This window comes from Papio anubis, chromosome 8 (genome assembly GCF_008728515.1).
Source record: "Papio anubis isolate 15944 chromosome 8, Panubis1.0, whole genome shotgun sequence".
Taxonomy (NCBI): domain Eukaryota; kingdom Metazoa; phylum Chordata; class Mammalia; order Primates; family Cercopithecidae; genus Papio; species Papio anubis.
Genome location: NC_044983.1, coordinates 19,190,519 through 19,211,855, shown reverse-complemented (window position 1 = coordinate 19,211,855; position 21,337 = coordinate 19,190,519). Strand labels below are relative to the sequence as shown.

Genomic DNA, 21,337 nt, shown 5'->3' with positions numbered 1-21,337 from the left:
CAGGGTAAAAGTAAGCAGTGCTGATGTGTATGAAGGGCGCACTGCAGAAATAAATTGTGCGGAAGATGAGTGAGAGCTTGGAGAAGAAATGCTGGCTGTGGCAAAAGACGTAAGAACCCTGGAGGCTGCGCCCACCGCTCTGTGAGGGATGGACCCATCCAGTCTGAGTTATTACCACATGCCAGATTATCATTTTGAATAGTTCCATATGGCTGCAGGAGGCGCAGGCTGGAGCTCACCACAGCCACTTTCATAATCACCCAGGGCTGATTTTGGCCTGGGGTGCTTGCTGGCGTATAGACACCAGAGGACAATTATTGTTGTTATTTTTTACCTGGATGCCAGAAGTCCACAAGGATTAGTGAAATTAATCATACCTTGAGCATGTTTGAGATCTTAGCAATTGAGAGGCCAGAGAGTGAACCATAAAGTAGGCCCCCAGGTCCTCAGGTCCCTGGAGGGGGTGCTCCCTTATATCCCCATACTTTGTACCCATTGTAAAAAGCCAGTTGTATGCTAGGTTTATAGGATATTTGCTAGATTTACAGAGAGGCTTGCTTCTGAAAAGCCACCTTCAGAGACATGATGTTGTGGTACTAACATCGCCCAACTGGAGGTCAGAAGACAGGTTTGAAATCCAGGATTAGCCTCTGACTAGCTCTTTGACTCTAAGGGAGTCAGACCTCCCCAGCCTCAGTTTCCCCACCTATGAAATGAAATATATATATATATATATATGGCTGCTTGCTCTAACCCACAGTGGTGGTATTGGGATCAAAAGACATAATACATTTGAAATTTGTTTCCAAGCTGTGAAACCTTTTTATAAACATGAGACACTGTCGGTGTCTGTGTCAGTCTCCTTCCCTTCTCTTCTGTTTTCCTCTCTCCTCTCTCCCTTCCTCAGGCCTGCTTTACATCAACCTACGTGGCTCACGGGTGTCTGTAGAGGAGTCCTCTGTATTCTGCTTCTATTTTCCATGCCTCACCTCAAACATGTTTATCCTAGTCCTTTTTCTAGAGGTGGTGGGTTCTCCCCCAACCAGGGTGAAGAGCTCCTTCAGAATCAGGCAGTCACGACATAATCTTCGCTTCAGGGTACATGCTACTTCATAGTGTGTGTTCCTATGAAGAAATGGAGCTGTCAGTGTGGGAATTTGGGGCAGGAGGACGAAGGTCAGAGCCCCTGAAGTCCTCCATGCCTGCAGGTTGGGTTAGGTGGGGTGAACATAAAGCCCTGGAATCCACACAGCTTAGTTTTTTCTAGAGCCTGTCTCCCAGCACCTACCCACTCTGGAGCGCCAAGGACGCTGACGTGTGCGTTAAGCATTTTGGTCTAGGAGTATAGTCTCGGAGCAGCCTTCTAAACATTACATTCAGGTTTGGTCTGCCTTTGAACTTGCTAGTGTTTCCCCATCCCTAGAATTTCAAACTAAGGGCTCAGAGCACCATGCTGTACCCCAAGCTGTAGTTGATCTTACATGCCCTGAACCAAGGTGCCTGCAACAAAAACTAGTCAAATCCTATATTTAACTCGGTGCATCATTCATACTTTAGAAGATGTTGCAGATCGATCAGAACAGGCAGGCTCTGGGGAAGCTCAGCCCAGGCAAGAAGAAATGGCTTGGAATGTAAGTGAATACCTCAAAGAGCAGGCAAGAAATCCATCTTTTATTAATCGCTTTATTCATTGATTGGTTGAATCATTCATCTCTTCACCGAAATGCATTGTGGTTTACTGTGTTCTAGGCACACTCCAGCAGGGTTTCGAGGAAAAGGATGAAATGTTTGAACTGAGCCTGGAAGGAAAAATAAATATCTTAGGAAGAGATACAGGAGAGTAATAGAATGTGCATACTGGCTAAAGGAACACCATCGGTAAAGGCTAAGGAAGTAGACGAAGTGGTGTGTTAGTTATTAAACAGGGAAAATGAGGAGAAGGAGTGAGAGGTGGGGCGAAACATATGGATAGAGTGGGAATTCAGAGGGCTTGATGGAGCAGACTAAGGGGTCTAAACACTTTGCTATAGGCAGTGGGGATCTATCTGTATTTTTTTTTTTTTTTGGTTTGTTTTTTTGAGATGGAGTGTCATTCTGTCACCCAGCTTGGAGTTGAGTGTCACAATCTTGGCTCACTGCAACCTCCAACTCCTATGTTCAAGTGATTCTCCTTCCTCAGCCTCCTGAGTAGCTGGATTACAGGCATGCACCACCTAACCTGGCTAATTTCTGTATTTTTAGTAGAGATGGAGCATCACCATGTTGGCCAGGCTGGTCTTGAACTCCTGACCTCAAGTGATCTGCCCACCTCGGCCTCCCAGAATGCTGGGATTATAGACGTGAGCCACCACGCCTGGCCCTTCCATCTGTATTTTGAACGCTGAGACAGGATATCATCGGGCCTGTGGCATTAGAAAGGCAACCTCAGCCCCATCATCAAGGGAGTGGTGCAGGAGGCAGGGAAGAGGATGAAGGCAGGGAGAACAGTTAGAAGACGGCTGCCAGGGAGGCCACAAGGGGCAGGCACAGACAGTGACAGTGGAATTAAAAAGCGGGAATAGCATGAAGAGATGCTCCGGAGGGGGCGCTGCCATAACAAGGCAGCTGCCTGGTTGTGGGATGTGAGGGGGAAGGAGGGGACCAGCTGGAAAGACCAGAGGAGGATGATAAGAAAACATACCCAAGAGCAGAAGCAGGTGGTGAGTGGGAAGATGGACTCTGTTTTGGCCACGCTGAGCTTGACGCAAAATCCTATGAGACGTTCAAGGGAAGCTCCAAAGCAGGCATGTGGAGAGGCAAGCCTGGAGCCCCGGAGAGCCAGCGGCTTCAGCATAGGTGGCTGTGTCTGTACGCGGCACTGTTTGGTGACGCTGTAGCCTTCTGTCGACCATTAGAAGCTCCAAGCTGCAGGGAAAAGGTTGGGGAAAAGAGGAGAGCTGATTTCTTCCCTCTCCTTTCTTCTCCTTTTCCTACATGGCTTTTCCTTTCTGCTCCACAGTGTTTCATTACGTGGACAGACAAGCTTATGTTGCCCTCTCCACTCCAGCATCTGTCTGTCTATCCTTTCTGTCTTTGCCTTTCTCTTCCTCTCTTCCTCTCTCTCTTTTTCTCTCTTTCTCTTTGTCTCTTTGTCTCTCTCTCTTTCTTTCTCTGTCTGTCTCCCTTCCCTTCCCTTTCTTTTCTTCCCTTCCCTTCATGTTCTTTTATTTACTTTCTTCTTCTTCTTTTTTTTTCGGACAGAGTCTCACTCTGTCACCCAGGCTGGAGTGGAGTGGCTCTATCTCGGCTCACTGCAACTTCTGCCTCCCAGGTTCAAGCAATTCTCCTGCCTCAGCCCCCCTGAGTAGCTGGGACTACAAGCATCTGCCACCGTACCCTTTTGTATTGTAAAAATACAAAAAGCTATTTTTTGTATTTTTAGTAGAGACGGGGTTTTACCATGTTGACCAGGCTGGTCTTGAACTCCTGACCTCAGGTGATCTGTCCCCCTTGGCCTCCACTCTAGCATCTTTGTATCCTCATGGGGTAAATGACAGGATGCCAGGGACTGATGCAGTGGTCACAAGATGGGTAGAGCCTTAAGGCCGGAGTTGACAAGGAAAGGATGGTCCCCCACTGCCACATGGAGGGGGGACCCTATCATTAGTACATGTTTCTGCATATTTACTGAGATCATGCTACCACCTAAGACCATGTATACTAATTGATGAGCTTCTCTTGAATTACCCAGTTCAGCACACCTTTTCTGATCTCCCCAGCAGGGATGTGGTTTCTGCCCCTGGATCTAGAGTGTGGCAAGCCATGTCCACCTCTGCAGTTCGCTAACGGTATTTCTGTCACAAGGAAGGCTCTTCCTCCTTTCTCTCCTCATTAAGAGTAAGTCTTACCTTCTTTTGGATTCAGCATAAGCCCCAGCTTCTCCAGGCCACCTTCCCCAATTAATCCAGCCCACTAGGGAAATTCACCTCCTGAGCTAAACAAAGAGCGTGCCCATTTTATCACTGAATTCTGTATCTCCTGTTTCTTAACGATTTTAATCAGTTGCCCTCTCCTTCATGGGAGAGCACAGCTATCACAAAACTGTCAAGCTGGAAGAGCACTTGGAGCTCCCCCCCGGCCCTTATTTTCTCCTTTTTCCTCTGTTGTGGGGATCTAGGTAATTGGCAGAATGCAGAATGACAAGTTCTAGAAAGTTCATGACCTGTTCTTTAGAAAAGGCAAAGTGCTGCTCAGGAAAGAGTGAGAAGAAGTAATAGCTCGAGAAAAACTGGAGAATGGGGTGGGAGAAACCAGGACTGGCAGAGAGCTACAGTGGATCAGAGGTTTTGAGAATCCGGGGCACAAGTTTTAGAATAGCCGCTCTCCTTCAACGAGGAGAACAGAGGTGACAAATGGGTGGTGATGACTTGGTTTTTGCAGTTTGTCATGACATGCAAAGCTTTGGGGCATTTTAGAACTATTTAAACTGTTTTTTTTTCTTTTATTGCTATTAATATTACAAAGATGTTCAATTGTATTTCTGCTGTAATTAATAAAGTATAAAATAAATTACAAGTAACTTTGTGTCAAGAATATTTTAAACTCTTATCATCATTGAGAATAGTGAACAATTCCTGGGACATTTTAGAAAAAAACAAATCAATAAAATTTTAATGAACATGGATTATGTGCCTTGCTTATGCTAGATACTGTGGGCAATTTCAAAAAACAAATCAATAAATATATTATTCAAAGTATTGTTTAGGAGACATTTAAAATATACAGAGGAAAATGGTAGCCACCGTCCAGATGGCACCATTCAAAAAATAATATCTGAGTCTTCGTTTTTAAGAAAAATTATCTTCTTTAAAAAAAAAAAAGTAAATGATTTATGTTTTAAACAATATGGGAAAACACAGAGATGACTAAAAATCACCCTCAAATCACACCACCCAATAGTGATCATGATTTTAACTAGGTAAACATCTTTTTGAATGTCTTTCTGTACAAATATAAGGATAAAAGGGGTAGATGAAGCTGCACTTTTAGGGAAACAGTTATATAATAGGTCCCTATTTTAAATTTAACATAATTTTATTACAATTTAACAGAAGGGAGAAAACTCATATTAAACTTTAAGAATCTCTGAACTTCAAATAATTGTATTGTCACCACAGGGGAGAGCTTTTCTTAAAAGATCACTTTCCATTTAAAAAGAGAGATGAAAACACATTAAGAGGTGAGAGTTGTTTTTCTTAAGTGGTGTTTGCCCTTTTAATCTCTCCGTCTCTCTTTTTAAAATTTAATTTAATTTAATTTTTTGGTCCTCTCCATTGACAGTGATTATCTAGGCTACTTTTCTATGGCAGTAATTTGGTTTCCGGAGATGTCTGTTGTGTTCCTTGCTTTTCAACTTTATTTATTGGTGACAAATGATGTTTTGGTTCCCGGTTTTTTTTTTTTTTTTTCCCTTTTAGAATTTCAATCTCACGTTTTATGTCATTTTGCTGTTTTATCATCTTTTCCTTGAATTCTCATTTTACTGACAATTTCTTATCAGGTTATTTTATATCAAGGGTTGATAAATGACTTATGTAGATGGCTAGATAGTCAAATATTTTAGGGCTTGTGTGCCATAGCTGTAACTATTCAATTCTGCCATTATAGCCTTAAAGCAGTGGCAGAGAATACATCAACCAATGAGTGTGGCTGTGTTCCAATAAAGCTTTATTTACAAAAATGGATGGTGAACCATTTATGTATGTTTCCCTTGTTTACCATCTGCTAATGATTTTGTGTGTGTAGGAAGGGGATTGCTATAGTTTGGATCTTTGTCTCCCTAAAACCTCATATTGAAACTTGATGCCCCATTTTGGCATTGGGTTTAATAGGAGGTGTTTAGGTCATGGGGGAATATCCCTCATGAATGATGTGGTGCCGTTTCCACAGTAATGAGTGAATTCTTGCTCTATTGGTTCCCATGAAATCTGGTTGTCAAAAAGAGCCTGACACCTGTGCTATCACTCCCTCTTCTTGCTTCCTGTCTCACCATGTGTTCTCTGCACTGCACACACCAAGTCCCCTTCCCCTTCCTCTGTGAGTGGAAACAACCAGAGGCCCTCACCAGAAGCAGATGCTGGTGCATTCCTTTTGTACAGCCTGCAGAACTATAAGCCAAATAAACCTCTATTCTTAACACATTACTCAGCCTCAGGTATTCTTTTATAGCAACACAAATGGACTAAGACAAGAATATTTCTCTTTAAAAATGTTTGTTGTAGGACAGGAGATAGAAAATGTTAGATGTAGTTTCAAGTGATTGCTTTAACCCAAAAATACTGAAGTTTTTTTTTTTTTTTTTTTCTAATTGTTTTTTGGAACATGAGTCTTGTGGTCATGGCTGAGACGGTGCTGAGACTGGCTACTGGTACAGTAGTGCTACTTGGGTTCCATTTAGATGGAAAAAGTGAGGCCCAGAGAAGTACAGGAACTTGCTCAAAACACATGTGAGATCAGTCTTAAAGGTGAGACTTGAACATAGATTTTTTTTTTTTTTTGAGATGGAGTTTCACTCTTGTTGCCCAGACTGGAGTGCCGTGGCGTGATCTCGGTTCACTGCAAACTCCGCCTCCCAGGTTCAAATGATTCTCCTGCCTTGGCCTCCCAAGTAGCTGGGATTACAGGCATGTGCCGCCACACCTGGCTAATTTTGTATTTTTAGTAGAGACGGGGTTTCACCATGTTGGTCAGGCTGGTGTCAAACGCCTGACCTCAGGTGTTTCACCAGCCTCGGCCTCTGAAAGTGCTGGGATTACAAATGTGAGCCACTGCACCCCGCCGAACATAGATAATTAAAAAAAAAAAATTTAACTGAGGCGAAGTTCACAAAACATAACATCAAGTATTTTAAAAAGAACAATTAAGTGGTGGTTTGTACATCCACAGTGTCTGACCATCACATCTATTTAGCTCAAAAACATTTTTATTGCTTCCAAAAGAAGCTATGCCCCATAAAGCAATCACTCTTTATTTTCCCCTCACCCCAGCCCCTGGCAATCACCAGTCTGCTTTCTGATTCTATGGATGTGACAATTCTAGATATTTTATACAAATGAATTTACGCAATACATACTGTTTTATGTCTGGCTTCATTCACTTAGCATAATACTTTTGAAGTCCATCCACATTGTTGCATGTATTAGTACTTCATTCTCTTTATGGCTGAAAATATTTCATGCTATGTATATACCACAGTTTATTTATTCGTCTGTTGACGGACATTTGGGCTGTTTCCACCTTTTTGCTTTTTCAAATGGTGCTGCTATGAAGGTATATGTAGATGCATTTGTCTAGTCCCTGTTTCCAATTCTTTGGGGTATATTCGAGGTGTGGAATTGTTGAACCATATGGTAATTATATGTTTAGCTTCTTGAGGAACTGCCAAACTTTTCCACAGAGGCTGAACCATTTTATATTCAACGTGCAAGTTTTCCAATTTTGCCACATCCTTGCTAACACTTCTTATTTTCTGGAGTTTTGTTTTGTTTTGTTTTATGAACACAGATTTTGACTTTCAGTGTTCTTATCTTAGGAGGTCATAGGATTTGTCTTACATTTTCCACTTGTAATTTTTTTTTTGTAATTATAATACCTGGCATATTTCAGGGCACATAACTCATAACATTAAATGCTTTATTGATACATTTTCTCCAGAAAGTATAAATTCTCATGAAGTGCTCACAGATCTTAATAACAATAAAATTTCAAAATATTGTTTAAACAAAGTTAGTTGTAATTCATTTTCGAGTTTAAGAATCGCAGTTGAAATAACAGCTGAATCTCTTTACAATTCTCAATCTAGGAGAAATAGGAAGGCTGGAGTGCCCATCTGCGAGGGTTGATGTGGAGGTGTTTACTTCCTTGGGTAGGATGTTGGGCAAGATGGTTGCTAACGTCCTTTCCAACTATGTTTTTAAAATTAGAATTTGAATATTTATGGAGGCCTTTCTGAGAAAGTACAAAGCCCTGAGAATATTGTAATGCATATAGATTCTGCTATCTTGTTACATAGAGAAGAATGGGAACTGATGTCCCCAAATCCAACCAAGATGGGGTATTACAAGTCAGAAGGTTGAGGGTCACTGCTGTGTGTGTTACCAGTGGAGGCCGTCCAGGTTCTTGGCATCTTGAACAAAGAACTGGACAAAACGCACAAACAAAACAAAGAATGAAGCAACAAAAGCAGAGATTTATTGAAAATGAAAGTACACTCCACAGGGTGGGAGCAGGCCTGAGCATAGGGGTCAAGAGCCTAGTTAAAGAATTTTCTGGTTTGAATACCCTCTAAAGGTTTCCCAGTGGCCACTTGGTGTAGGCTTCCTGCAAAAGAAGTAGTAGACTGCAGTTAGTTTGATTGGTTGCCAGAGCAACCAGTCAGAGTCTAAAGTGAAGTTACAAAGTTAGGCTTCCATGCAAACGAAGACTTGGCCCCAGTCTGGTAGGTTGCAGAAGGCAACCAATCAGAGGTACTTTCAATTTTCCATCTGCCATGTAGAAAAAGTGGGGGCGGTTTGCAAAGGGAATAGCCTCTGGTCCTGTTTTTACTTAGTTGTGGAAAGTTGGGGTTTTCCTTATGATTTAGTTCTAAGAAGTCAGTGTGAATCAGCCACAGGTTTTCTGCCTCCAGAACCTATTCTCCTGCCTCATGTGGAGAGCCCGAGGGTGGAACAGGTAAGCGGCTTGCCTAGTTTGACTCCCCAGATTGGCAGCAGCACTCCAGTGCAGCCCTGGGCTCTGGCTGTGCTTAGCTGGCCCATTTCCTCAGAATCTGCAATTTCATAAATCTGCAAAATTGGCCAGATGCATGGAACCCAGGCCCCAACATTCCCCCAGCAAGGAGAGGCGTAAACCTCTTGTGTCTGAGCCTCCAGCTTGGCTGCACTTGGACCCATCATGAAAGTCACTCCTGGCTCTTGGAAAGGAAATGCCCCTTTTCCATCTCTCTATCTCATCTTCTCTACCTTTGACAGACAGATTTATCCTATGTCCCCATTGAGGACGTTTGTATCATATCGTATCGTATCGTATCGTATCGTATTGTATCGTATAGTATCGTATCGTGTTTTTGAGACAGAGTCTTGCTCTGTTGCCTGGGCTGGAGTGCAGTGGTGAGATCTCAGCTGATTGCAACCTCTGCCTCTTGGGTTCCAGCAATTCTCCCTGCCTTAGCCTCCCAAGTAGCTGGGATTACAGACACGTGCCACCACGCCTGGCTAATTTTTGTATTTTTTAGTAGAGACAGGGTTTCACCATGTTGGCCAGACTGGTCTTGAACTCCTGACCTCAGGTGACCCACCCACCCACCTTGGCTTCCCATAATGCTGGGATTACAGGCATGAGCCACCACGCCCGGCAGAGGACATTTTAAAAAGAAACCTTCTTCTTTGAGGTTCACATTGCCCCAGGGAAGGGAAGGCGCTCTCTGAAAGAGATGACCACAGAAAAGCCCCTTTGTAGTATGGGGCTGGCACATACCTGTCCTGATGCACAGAGCTGCAAATCAACTAGGGCTTTTGCAACATATACATATGGAATGAGGTTTATTTATGAGAGGGAAGAAACCTATAAAGAAGAGTTATTAAGTCCAGGAGGGACTGATTTATTTCATAGTAAAATTCAGACTATAGTTCAGCTAGAGGAATGACAGTCCCTGACAGGTGTCCATGAATAAATCCCCATTATTCTAAAGAATTCTCTTCTCTTTGCTAGCCACTGGTCAAATTTTTCAGCTGGCTTAGAAATTTGCTCGGCCTCCTTTTCTCCTCCTTTCCTTCCCTGTAATGATCTTCACAGGAGATGAGAGGGAGGGAGCCATACACCCAGCCAGCTTTGAGAAATCCTTGAGTTTTCATCACCCCATGCAGGTTTGCAGAGCCTAGAAACAGAGCTGTTTCCCCACGGGCTGGTGGACACTGGCTAAGAGATCTGAGAAAGCCAGAGTAGGTGTCAGCAGAGATACCTGGCTTCTGTCAATAAACACAGAGAATCACAGCATCCCCACGGGCGGGAGTCCACGGAGTCCTTCCTTTTAAGACTGTTGGTAGGAACTGTTAATGAGATCCTGGCCTCCAGCAGCCATGGCTTCTAAGAAGCTCAGCATACTCAGATCTTGGGCCAAGAGTTCTGCACCCAAGGACACAACAGTGACTGTCCTCTGTGGACACAGACAACTGGGGCTTCCTTGGACTACAGACCTTATCTGCATTCAGGTGGGATGCAACATCTTTTCGGCATCTACTGCAGTGGTTTGTGCTGGCATGTATAATTGTTCAGAAAGCACAAGCTGGCTCTATTAACAGAGTTGGGATGCTGACGGCATAAGCATGGCTAGAAGTTATCTATCTTAATACCAATAGCTATTGTCTAACTTTGTATTTGTCTATTAACGTACAAAGTAATACAGGGTCCATGACCAAAATCTTATTAGGAAACCTGATCCAGTGGACACTTTATGATTAACTACATCCTTTTCTTCCTTAAAATAACCCGATGTAGCAGTCTTCACTGCAGGAATGAATGTGATACATATGGAAACTATTTGAGACACCTCTTTTAGCTCACCATAATATCGGCCTGCTAAAGCCTTCCATCGGCATTCCCAAAGTAAAGGATTGAAAACATTTCCCTCCATTTTCCACTTGTGGCCCCAAGGCTTTTTTTTTGGGGGGGGGCGCTGGGAGGTGGGGGAATGGGGTCTCGCTCCGTCGCCCAGGCTGGCGTGCAGTGGTGCAGTTTGGGCTCACTGCAACCTCTGCCTCCCGGGTTCAAGTGATTCTCTTGCTCAGCTTCCTGAGTAGCTGGGACTACAGGCTCAAGCTGCCACACCCAGCTAATTTTTTTTAGTAGCGATGGGGTTTCATCGTGTTGCCCATGCTGGTCTCAAACTCAGGCAGTCAGCCTGCCTCAGCCTCCCAAAGTGCTAGGATTACAGGCGTGAGCTACCAAGGCTTTTGTGTGCAAGAATGAGAGGTGGTTTGAATGACACTGAGTGCCTGATCTCAGTGCTCTCAATCATCAGTCAGGCAATCATGACCCATCTGGAAAGGAGGGCAGATCTTGCTTTCTGATGTATGGGTGGAGAAGAGCGGATCCTAAGACCTTGTCCTGGCCCGAGGACCAGGACATTCTATTGCCTCTTCTTCTCAATCCCAGAAAGCTGGCAAATCACTGCTAATTCTGTTACTGGTATTACCCAGAGCTGGGGAAGGAGGAAGCTTATCCTGCTCTCAGCTTTGAGATTAGCCCTGGAGCAGAAAATGTGTGTGGCTTCAGTGTGAGAGGTTCTTGCCCAGGGAGGAAGTGAAAGAGGACCTGATCCGCTGCATAAAACAAGATGGACAAATCCTCAGAATTTTAGGTCAGAACACAGTGTCAGGTCTGCCTGGCTACTTGATATCCTCTTTCCCATCTGGGAAATGGGGAAAAATCAAGCAACATATACCTGATTTTTTTTTTCTTTTTTGAGACGGAGTCTCACTCTGTCACTGAGGCTGGTGTGCGGTGTCACAATCTCGGTTCACTGCAATCTCTGCCTCCCAGGTTCAAGCGATTCTCTTACCTCAGCCTCTTGAGTAGCTGGGACCACATGCACATGCCACCTGCCTAATTTTTGTATTTTTAGTAGAGACAGATGGGGTTTCACTATATTGGCCAGGCTGGTCTTGAACTCCTGACCTTAGGTATTCCACCCACCTCAGCCTCCCAGAGTGCTGGGATTACAGGTGGAAGCCACCACACCCAGCCATACCTGATCTTATAATAACACTCTAAATATCCCTTTACCTAAATCCTACCCATATTTAATGGGTCATTTTCACTTATTTTCACTTATTTATCTCTCCCTGATCTGTCAGGGAAAACAAAACTCAAGAAGAGTGCCTAGATCTCTCATGATCTGTTCTAGAACACTTCATATCTGTATCTATAGATATATATTTCTTTTAAAATTTCACATGTTTAAGTCTCAATATTCCAGAAAAGTTTTGAGCAGACCCTTTGTCACATATACATATCTTGGAGTCTTCTGGGGATCCTAAATTAGAGGTGGCAGTGGAATAAATGAGGGCTATAGAAACACATGTTGATGAGCACTGATCCTGAAAACTCTTTCCAGACTGTTAGATAACTAACTGTTGTCAACCAGGCCCCATTGTTCTCATGACAGCCCTGGAACTTCCTGATGTGCCCAGAAGTCATCATGGAGGATGGCATTAGAAATAGATGTGTTTGTCCTAAGACAGATTCATGTCTTTACTACAGTCCCTGAGATAGGCTCTTGCTGGGAGGCTTAGAGTCATATCAGAAAGGCCAGGAAGGCTGGAGTGCAGTCAACTGGGGGAAGGATAGTGGAAGATGAGGTCAGACAGTTACCAGGAACCAAGCCACCACGGGCTTGGGATCAGATTCTAAGTGGTTGAAAGCCGTTGGAAGACTTAGCAGAGGAGTGATATGATCAAACTTAGATTTTGGAAATCTCAGGTTCTGTTCCCCCTGCTCCTTCTCAGCCCTCTCTGACTCTGGCTGCCCATGGTGGGCAGCAGCCACTTCACCCCATAGCCCCAACCTTTGCATTCTTCTCCCCATGCTGCAGGGGTCTGTCAGGCACAAAAGCGACTCTCAGCGGGTACAATCAGTCCCTGTAAAACTGTGATGTTAACCCAGTGTGTTTTCTATCTCATGTGTGGTTTGTCTGTGGATTGTTGTTGTTGTTAGCATTCACTGATCCCCTTCAAATATATGGGGTCCTTGAACAGTTGTAGATGATGTCCTTTAGAAAGGGAAGCTCTCGATAAAGTCATGTACGCTACGTTATTGGCGACAACATGGATAACCAACTGGGTAGATGGAGGAAAGAATGCGGTGTTCGGGTTTTAACAGAGGATGGCTGAAAAGGTCAGAGAGGAATACAAAGAAATGTATCTTATAAGAACAAATTCCAAGCAGCAGTGGGGTGAGGAGACGCAGGTCTACCTCTGCTGTGGTGGAAAGGTGAGGGTGGCCATGGACTCTGCACATGAGCCTGCCGCGTACCAGGAAGGTGGACGATGACCAGACCTCCCCCTCTGCACATGAGTCTGCACCGTACCAGGAAGGTGGACGATGGCCAGACCTCCCCCTCTGCACATGAGCCTGCGCCGTACCAGGAAGGTGGACGATGGCCAGACCTCCCCACCAGGACCCACAGAGGCTTCCGCATCTCCACTCTCCGCACTCAATAACCCAGTGGCCTGGCCGTCTCTCGCCTTCAGCACACTGGCAGGGACAACATTCTTCAGAGGTGAAAGTACAGTTTAATTTCTGGGCTCACCCAGGCGTGGACTGGGCTGCATAGGACCCATTAATGAAATATTGGTGGTGTATATTTGATAATGTGCCAAGCATGGCTGCCATGCAGCTTGGACGGGGTGAATGCATTCCTATGGGGGTCTGCACCCCTGTCTGCCTGGAGGTGGGGAGAGTTCAGAAAAGCCAGGACTTGGTTGCTTGCATTCTTCATGTCCTCTTAGCAGTGAGAGACCTTCACCCCTCTCCACCCCTCCTCCCTGAACAAATGTGAAGGGAGCACGAGGAGAGAACACAAGAGCCAAAAAGAACCGCTTCTTCCCGCATTTTCCCTGCTCTAAACTGAGATCCTACAGAGAATGGTATTTCTCTCACTGCAGTTTCCCGGTGACAATGGGGTCAAAGAAAGCATTTTTCAAAAAGAGCTTCTTTTCTCAATTTATGGCAGAGCATCCAGTAGCAAGCAGGAAAATGAAATAGGTCTCTGTTATCTCTCTCCCAAAAAGAGACAGCCCGTACAAGGGAAGGAGATAATTCCCATCTGGCTTTTATATGTCTCATAAAATGCACTGTGCAGGCATGTAAAATATACGGGACTGGGCAGACATACGAGGCAGAGAAAGGTACAACCCTGGCTACTTGTGCTTTTTGGGTTGGCAGACAGCAAAGTGGAGGGATTTTTTAAAATTGTCCTTTTTGTGAGAACAAGGATGACGGCAACAGAGAAGCCTGCACGTGTAGCACTTGCTCGGACATTTCATGGTAGATGAGCACATGGGTGTGAAGAGTAGTAGTAATAATAATATGGAGAAATACACTGGGCACGGTGGCTCACGTCTGTAATCCAGTACTTTGGGAAGCTGAGGTGGGTGGATCACCTGAGGTCAGGAGTTCGAGACCAGCCTGGCCAACATGGTGAAATCCCGTTTCTACTAAAAATACAAGAAAAAAAAATCAGCCAGGCATGGGAGCGGGTGCCTGTAATTCCAGCTACTAGGCTGAGGCGGGAGAGTCACTTGAACCTGGGAGGCAGAGGCTGTAGTAAGCCGAGATCACACCACTGCACTCCAGCCTGGGCAACGAGAGCGAAACTCCATCTCTAAATAAATAAATAAATAAATAAATAAAAAGGAGAAATAGTCATATTAAAAATGCTGCTTTTTTCACTTTGTGGATCCATGACTGGGCTTTCAGCTTGCTGGGATCCAGCTTCCAATGTGGGTGAGGGTACGGGAGATGGGGTCACGTCTCCCTTAGAGTCTTGTAGTGTTTGGTCTGTCTGGCTGCATATCTCCTCACAATATTTAGCCCAAGTCACGTATGCTAATTTGCATATGCACACACACGTGTATAGCGTCATCCCAGCCCCAGCCCTCCAAAACTTGCTGTGAGTGCTGTTGCTGGAGGTGGCCTCATGAAAATGTATTCCAAGTTCACAGCCTTCTTCCAGGAGGGAGGACTGGGGCATACTGCAGGCACCTGGTCTCTATGTGAGGTACATCGTCCTTAGAAAATCTCCCACCATATCCTCTACTCTTTGGTCAAAGGGAATTCAGGAAGCTTAAATGGCAACGCATATCAAACTGTTCCTAAGAACTAGCTGTGAAGCAGGTCATGGAATGAGGGTTGGAGGACAGACAGCATCTGTTCTCTGAAGAGAAGACCATTTAGATTTGGGCCTGGAATGTAATCTGTTCTCAGTTCTAAAGTTCAGGAATGCTGGGCACAGTGGCTCAGTTCTATCATCCTAGCACTTTGGGAAGCCAAGCCAGGAGGATTGCTTGAGTCTAGGAGCCTGAGACTAGCGTGAGCAATATAGTGAGGCTCTGTTTCTATAAAAAGTTAACAAACTAATAGGCATGGTGGCACATACCTGTGGTCCCAGGTACTTGGTTGGGGGGTAGGGGCGGAGGCGGAGCTGGGATTGGAGGCCGGCTTGAGCCCTGAGGTCAAGGCTACAGTGAGCTGTGATCATGCTACTGTACTCTATCCTGGGCAACAGAGGGAGACTGTGTCTCAAAAATAAAATAAAATAGCCTAGGGATGAGGACATCTGGGTTCTTGAGTCGAAACAGAATAGTGTGTTGAAGGTGGATGAGATTATTTATGCTTCTTCCTCCCTCTCCTCTTCCTTTCTGTTTCTTTCTAGCCCTTTCACAAGTAATTCTGAGAATTTCATATGCGTGGGGTACCATGCTAAGGTTTAAAGGCAGCAGAGTTAGAGTCTCCCAAGAATCAGTGTTCATTGATTCTCCAGTTCTCTAAACCAAAGTGGAGGTTTTTAGCAATCCAAGTTTACAGTGCCTGCCCAGTGCCCAGGTCCACAGCATCAGAACATCAAAGGATGGGGTCGAGGACTCTATATTTTTAAAAGTCGCACAGGGATCCTCACAGTAAGCCATGGTAGGAACCACCGCCCTTCTCCACTTCTATTTTCCCAGAAAGCAGTCAGCTGCCCCAACCCTGACAATGAAAGGGCACAGGATTTGAGAGCAGGCAGAGCTTGGTTTCACGAGAGTGCTATGATTTTCTGGTGTGAACCTTCAAAAAATTCGAGCTCGTTACCTCTGAAGTGGAGATGATGATAGCACCCAACTTCTAAAGTTTGGGTGGGACCAAATATGATTGTGTATGCCAACGTGCTTTCTAAACTACACAGGGCTGTGCCTGTGCCTTCCCTCCTCTCCAGCTCAAAATCTTTCTTCAGGGCTACCAACTGCTTCTCTTTCCCTCAAGCTCTGAGGAGGACCTGTCCTTCTGTCTGTTATGCTCTTACCACTGGGCAGAAGTCCCCATCCCCTTTATACTCAGGGACTCCACCAGCTCCTTTTCCTGTCTCCACACATGTGTAGATCATGTCATCCTTAAGATCTCTTTCCTCAGAACCACTATTCTCTTAAGCTATCATTTTACTTCTCTCCTTTCCTTCTTCAACAGACTTTTGAAAATGTAGGATTTCTTTCCTACACCATTTTATCTCTATCCCTTCATCCCAACTCCTTAATGATTGCAACATGCTGTCTGTACCTTGCGCTAAAGCTACTCCCCAAAAGGTAACCAATGGCCACCTACCATTGGCTAACTGACAGGCCTCCTGCAGACTCCCTGCAGTGTTAAGCACCATTGCTCCATCTTCCTAGAGGTGTTCATCCAGTACGACGTGTGGTGTGCGTCACCTTTTCACCACCTGTGGTTTCAGATGACACCTCTATACAGATGCTCTCAGGTCTATGTATGTGGAGCTCCAGTTCTGTATGAATCACTGCTCACTCTGTGTGTCTACCCATTTATTTACCATGAGGGAACTTCCCACTCAACATGCTTGGCTGGAGCTATTCACCCTCTTCTCCTTTTGTGTATTGGTTGGGATGCTTCCGACTGCAGGTAATGGAAGGCCGAACTAAACATAGCTTTAATGATAATAAAATTGCATGCTCTCACATCCCAATAAGTGTGGGAACATACTAGTTTGGGGTCCAGTTAATTCAGTGGCATCAAAGGACCGGGTTGTTTCCATCTGCTTACTTTTCCATCCTGAGGGTATTAAGTTCATTTTTTTGGAGTGGTTCTCCTTTGGATCCCAAGATCACTGTAACATTTCCAGATGATATGTGAAGGTGCAGCATCAAAAGGCAGGAAAAGGGACTGTTTTTCAAACAGTTCTTTTCAAGAGCTGGGAAAATCCATTCCAGTTGACTTCCAGGATAACTCATGTGTCATTGGATAGAATCTCATCTTATGCCCTGTCTAAACTGCTCATTGGGAAGGAGACTGGAAAGACTTTGATTGCCTGGGCCTCAAATCAAGCACTTGGCAGCTCTAGAATGTTCATGAAAAAGAAATAGAGGAGTGAGATGACGCTGGATAGTCAACCAAGTCAACTGCCCATCCTCACCACCCCCTTAAACAACAAGCCCTCCCAGTTTCCCCATCCCTAGTATTGGGGTTCCATAAACCCCATCCCAACCCACACCTACCACCTTTCTCTCTCTTTATTCTAATCGTGCAATGATACTTCCATTTTCTGATCTCAACACAAACTACTGTGCCTCTATTCTCATACTGTCCTTTAAACCTGGAATCTGGTACTTTATTTTGCTATGTGCCAACATTTTATCAGAGAATTAAGCTGGCAGGGGAGGGAGTGGGAGGCAGGCATCACAGCTGGGGCAACCTCTTTTGTATCTCCACTGTACACTGGACATCTTTCAAGCCTCACTCCATTGCACTCTGTGCGATTGTTACTGTTGGACTGTGTTTCCTTTGAGGGCAGAAAACCTGCTGATTAACTTCTATATGCCCGGTGCTTCGCATAGTGGCAGCGTGTAATAGGTTTCAATGAGTGTAGGTCAGATCAAAGAATGAGTAAACTGTTTAATAGAGATAGTTATACCTGATGAAATTATGCCTCTGTGATTGTAGTCAGCCCACTACCCATCCCCAATACAGATACAGAGTTCTTCCCTGATGCTTCAAAGGCCATTGAAATCACTGGGCCCAGGGAAGATGCCTGGGTTTTCCAAAGTCCATCTTAGGAACAGAATAGTATTTGGACAAGATATATTTGGAAAGAAGCTTATAAGTGAAATACAGACCAGAAGGTACCCTGGTAAGGTTATATTTATCCTCCACAAAGTTCACACTCATCATATTCTCTGAGGTCAGAATCCTTAAGAAAACTCTACCAACTGCTACAGTCTATGACATAAGCCACAGAGTATCTTAAGCATAAAGGGAACCTATAAGAATAAGTGGATGTTTTCCCAAGCAGCATTAACATTAATGATACAATTTTGGGTGCTTCAGAAGAGCAGTGCCTTGATGTAGGGCTGGACTCCGTCCAAGTGTCTGGGAAAGGTGCCTGCAGAATGCACGTGTCTCTGTGGCTCATTACTGCCTAAGGCTGAACCCCTAAGTGGAACGCGGGCTCTTGGGCTCCTGGCAGGGATAGGTTGGAATGTGAAGCAGGGTAGAAGTCCCTCGGTAGCCCAGCAGGTACCTTGGGGAGCAGTCTGCCTTTATTTATTCAGTGAGATTGATCAGAGCTCTTTCAGGTCAGGCTGGAAGCACCTGGGAGGCCCCCCTCTGCCCTGGTGTGGCTACCTTCGGTTTGCACACTGTCCCCAGTCCAGCCAGCCATGGCTGCTGTGACAGGGCTGTTAGTACTAATAAAGCAATTGCAGCACCTTATATAAGAAAAAACTGCTGGGACCACTTTGTCTTTAAAGTCGGCTGCCCCCTTGGTGGGTACTTGCAGGTTTACGCCACACTGCCTCCCCCAGCTTTCCAGCACACTGTTTGGCTAATATGGGTCAGAAAATCTGAGAACCAGTCAGGCGGCAACCAAACAAGTCTATAGGCAGGGAATTTTGTCTTCAGACAGCCTTCCCACACCTGCCATTTCTATACTCTTTATCTCTCCTGAAACGCCGTCTCTCCTCCCCACCGAGACAGATACTCTCCTGTCTCACCCAGCCAGCACATTGCCGTCAGCGCAGGACCTGATCTTTGTCATCACGCCTGAACGTGAATTGAAGCCCCCCATTACATCTCCCAGGAATAAATACTTGCCAATTAAACCTGCTACTACTAGTGGTATGAAAGACCTTGTTCCCTGTTCGGGTTTCAAGCCTCAGTGCGGAGACATACTCTATACACACATGCGCATACATGCGCGCACACGTACACACCTGCAACATTTAAACTTGGGAGTTGTACAGTATTTGATCCTCACAACACTGCCCTAAGACAGAAGCAATATTCTTGGCATCCTCATTTTACAAGAAAAAAACCAGGGTTCAGAAAGGCCAAGTAATCTGTATGAGTCACAGAGGGAATCCAGCCAAGATTTCTACAATTCCAGACTTGGCATTTCATAATTTTGCAACTTTGAGTGGGGATGACCCTACTGGGAAGACAGTCCTATAGCCAGGGGATGGTAGATGTCTCCACCTCTTCATCCTGAAGCCAGGATCCTCCAAGTGACAAATCTGCATATGACCTTATCCTCCTCTGTGCCAGGTCTGGTGTCTCACAAAGATACTACTAATCGCGGTGGCCAGACAGTTCTAAATGATTTTTTTCTCACTAAACCAGCCAATCTCTTAACCATTTAGGGTAAAGGGGTTTCTCTTGCCCCTTTATATCCTTTGGCTTTTCAACATCAGAATTCAATATTCTCACTTGCCCCCAGTTGAAAAGACCCTCTTACTGCCTTTGCCCTCTTTGTGCAACCTCCCCAGAGACCAGGTGAGGCAGGGGTGTGGATAGGAGCATCTGCCATCATCACTGGGCATGAGTAATTTGTGCTTGCAAATTGCTGGAGACAACCGGGAAAGGCAAAGAAAAAGTTCTTTTGGAAGCAGAAACAACTGGAGAAATATTGTGCTCTGTGAAACAGATAAGCAGAAGAGGTGTTTATTCCCTCGGTGGCGTGAGGCTCGGCTTTGAGGCAGATAAATCTTTGCTGGTAATACAGTACTTAAACCAGAACTGACACCTTTTTATATCAACTGCAGAGAATTGCTTTTGTGAGGCTCTGATACAAAGGCTGCCGCAGCTGTCTCTTGCATATCAATTGCTTGGTAGCCTGTTGCTTTTCTCAGTCCCGCCCTTTAAGCAGTTGCCCCTGGTCTCAATGTGGCATCAAAGTCTGAAAACTACAGGGAAGGAGGGATACCAAAAGCTAAGGGACCATTAACGGGAGCAGGCAGGCATTGGATGGAGTTAAGGTGTAAGTCTGCCGCAGGGATCCTCCTCTGGGCGCCCCTCCAAGCAGGAGTGTGTTGGAGTCAGCCGGCAGAGCTGAGCAGATGGGACTCAGTACAGCCACTGTGCACACAGCCTTTGCCAGGCACCAGGGCCCGAGGCAAATGGGCTAAAATGATTTTCAAGTTTGTTCTTTAATCGACCATTAAAATATACTCACTGCAGATGAGTTAGATAACACCAATAAGCAAAGAGGACATAAGAACTGCTCGTAGCTTTGTCTATCCTTCCCAGGGCAAATAGATACAATATATAGAGACATACACATTTTTTGAGACAGGTCACCCAGGCTGGAGTGCAGTGGTACAAATACGGCTCACGGCCACCTCCACTTCCTGGGATCAAGCAATCCTCCCGCCTCAGTTTCCCATGTACCCATGACTACAGGTGTGTGCCACCATACCTGGCTAATTTTAAAAAATTTTTTGTAGAGATGAGATCTCACTTTGTTGCCCAGGCTGGTCTTGAACACCTGGGCTCAAGCAATCCTCCTGCCGTAGCCTCCCAAAATGCTGGGATTACAGGCATGAGACACTGTGCCTGGCATCATATACATTTTCAATAAAAATAAAATTGTACTGTTATGGACTGAATGTTTATGTACCTCCAAATTCCTAAGTTGAATTCTGCAACCCCCCGTGTGACTGAGTTTGGAGACAGGGCCTTTATGAGTGCAATCAAGGTTATATGAGGTCACAAGGATGGAGCTCTGATGTGATAGGATTGGTGTCCTGTTAGGAGGAGACACCAGATCTCTCTCTCTCTCTCTCTTTTTGAGACAGAGTCTCACTTTGTTGACCAGGTTAAAATGCAGTGGCACAATCTCGGCTCACTACAGCCTCCGCCTCCTGGGTTCAAGCGATTCTCTTGCCTCAGCCTCCTGATTAGCTAGGATTGCCTGCGTGCGCCACCACACCCAGCTAATTTTTTATTTTTAGTAGAAATGGGGTTTCAACATGTTGGCCAGCTGGTCCCAAACTCCTGACTTCAGGTGATTTACCCACCTCTGCCTCCCAAGGTGCTGGGATTATAGGTGTGAGCCACTGCACCTGGCCCTCTCTCTCTCTTTCTCACTTTCTGTCTCCACCATGTGGAGAAACCAACGAGAAGGGGACCATCTATAAGCTAGGAAGAAAGCCCTTACCAGCAACTGAATAGCTGGCCCCTTGATCTGGGACCTCTATGCCTTCTAAATGGTGAGAAATGAACATATATAGTTTAAGCCCCCCAGGCTATGGTGTCTGTTAAA

The 21,337-nt window shown here is 45.1% G+C and overlaps 1 long non-coding RNA gene across 1 annotated transcript; it reads right to left on the bottom strand.

The window, feature by feature from the left end:
• Positions 1-16,592: 16,592 nt before the first annotated feature.
• On the bottom strand, positions 16,593-20,916 carry LOC108587429. Its single transcript, XR_001906014.3, has 2 exons — positions 20,693-20,916; positions 16,593-17,139 (listed from the first exon to the last, which is right to left on the bottom strand). It is a non-coding gene; the product is annotated as an uncharacterized LOC108587429 (long non-coding RNA).
• Between the last annotated feature and the right edge of the window lie 421 nt (positions 20,917-21,337).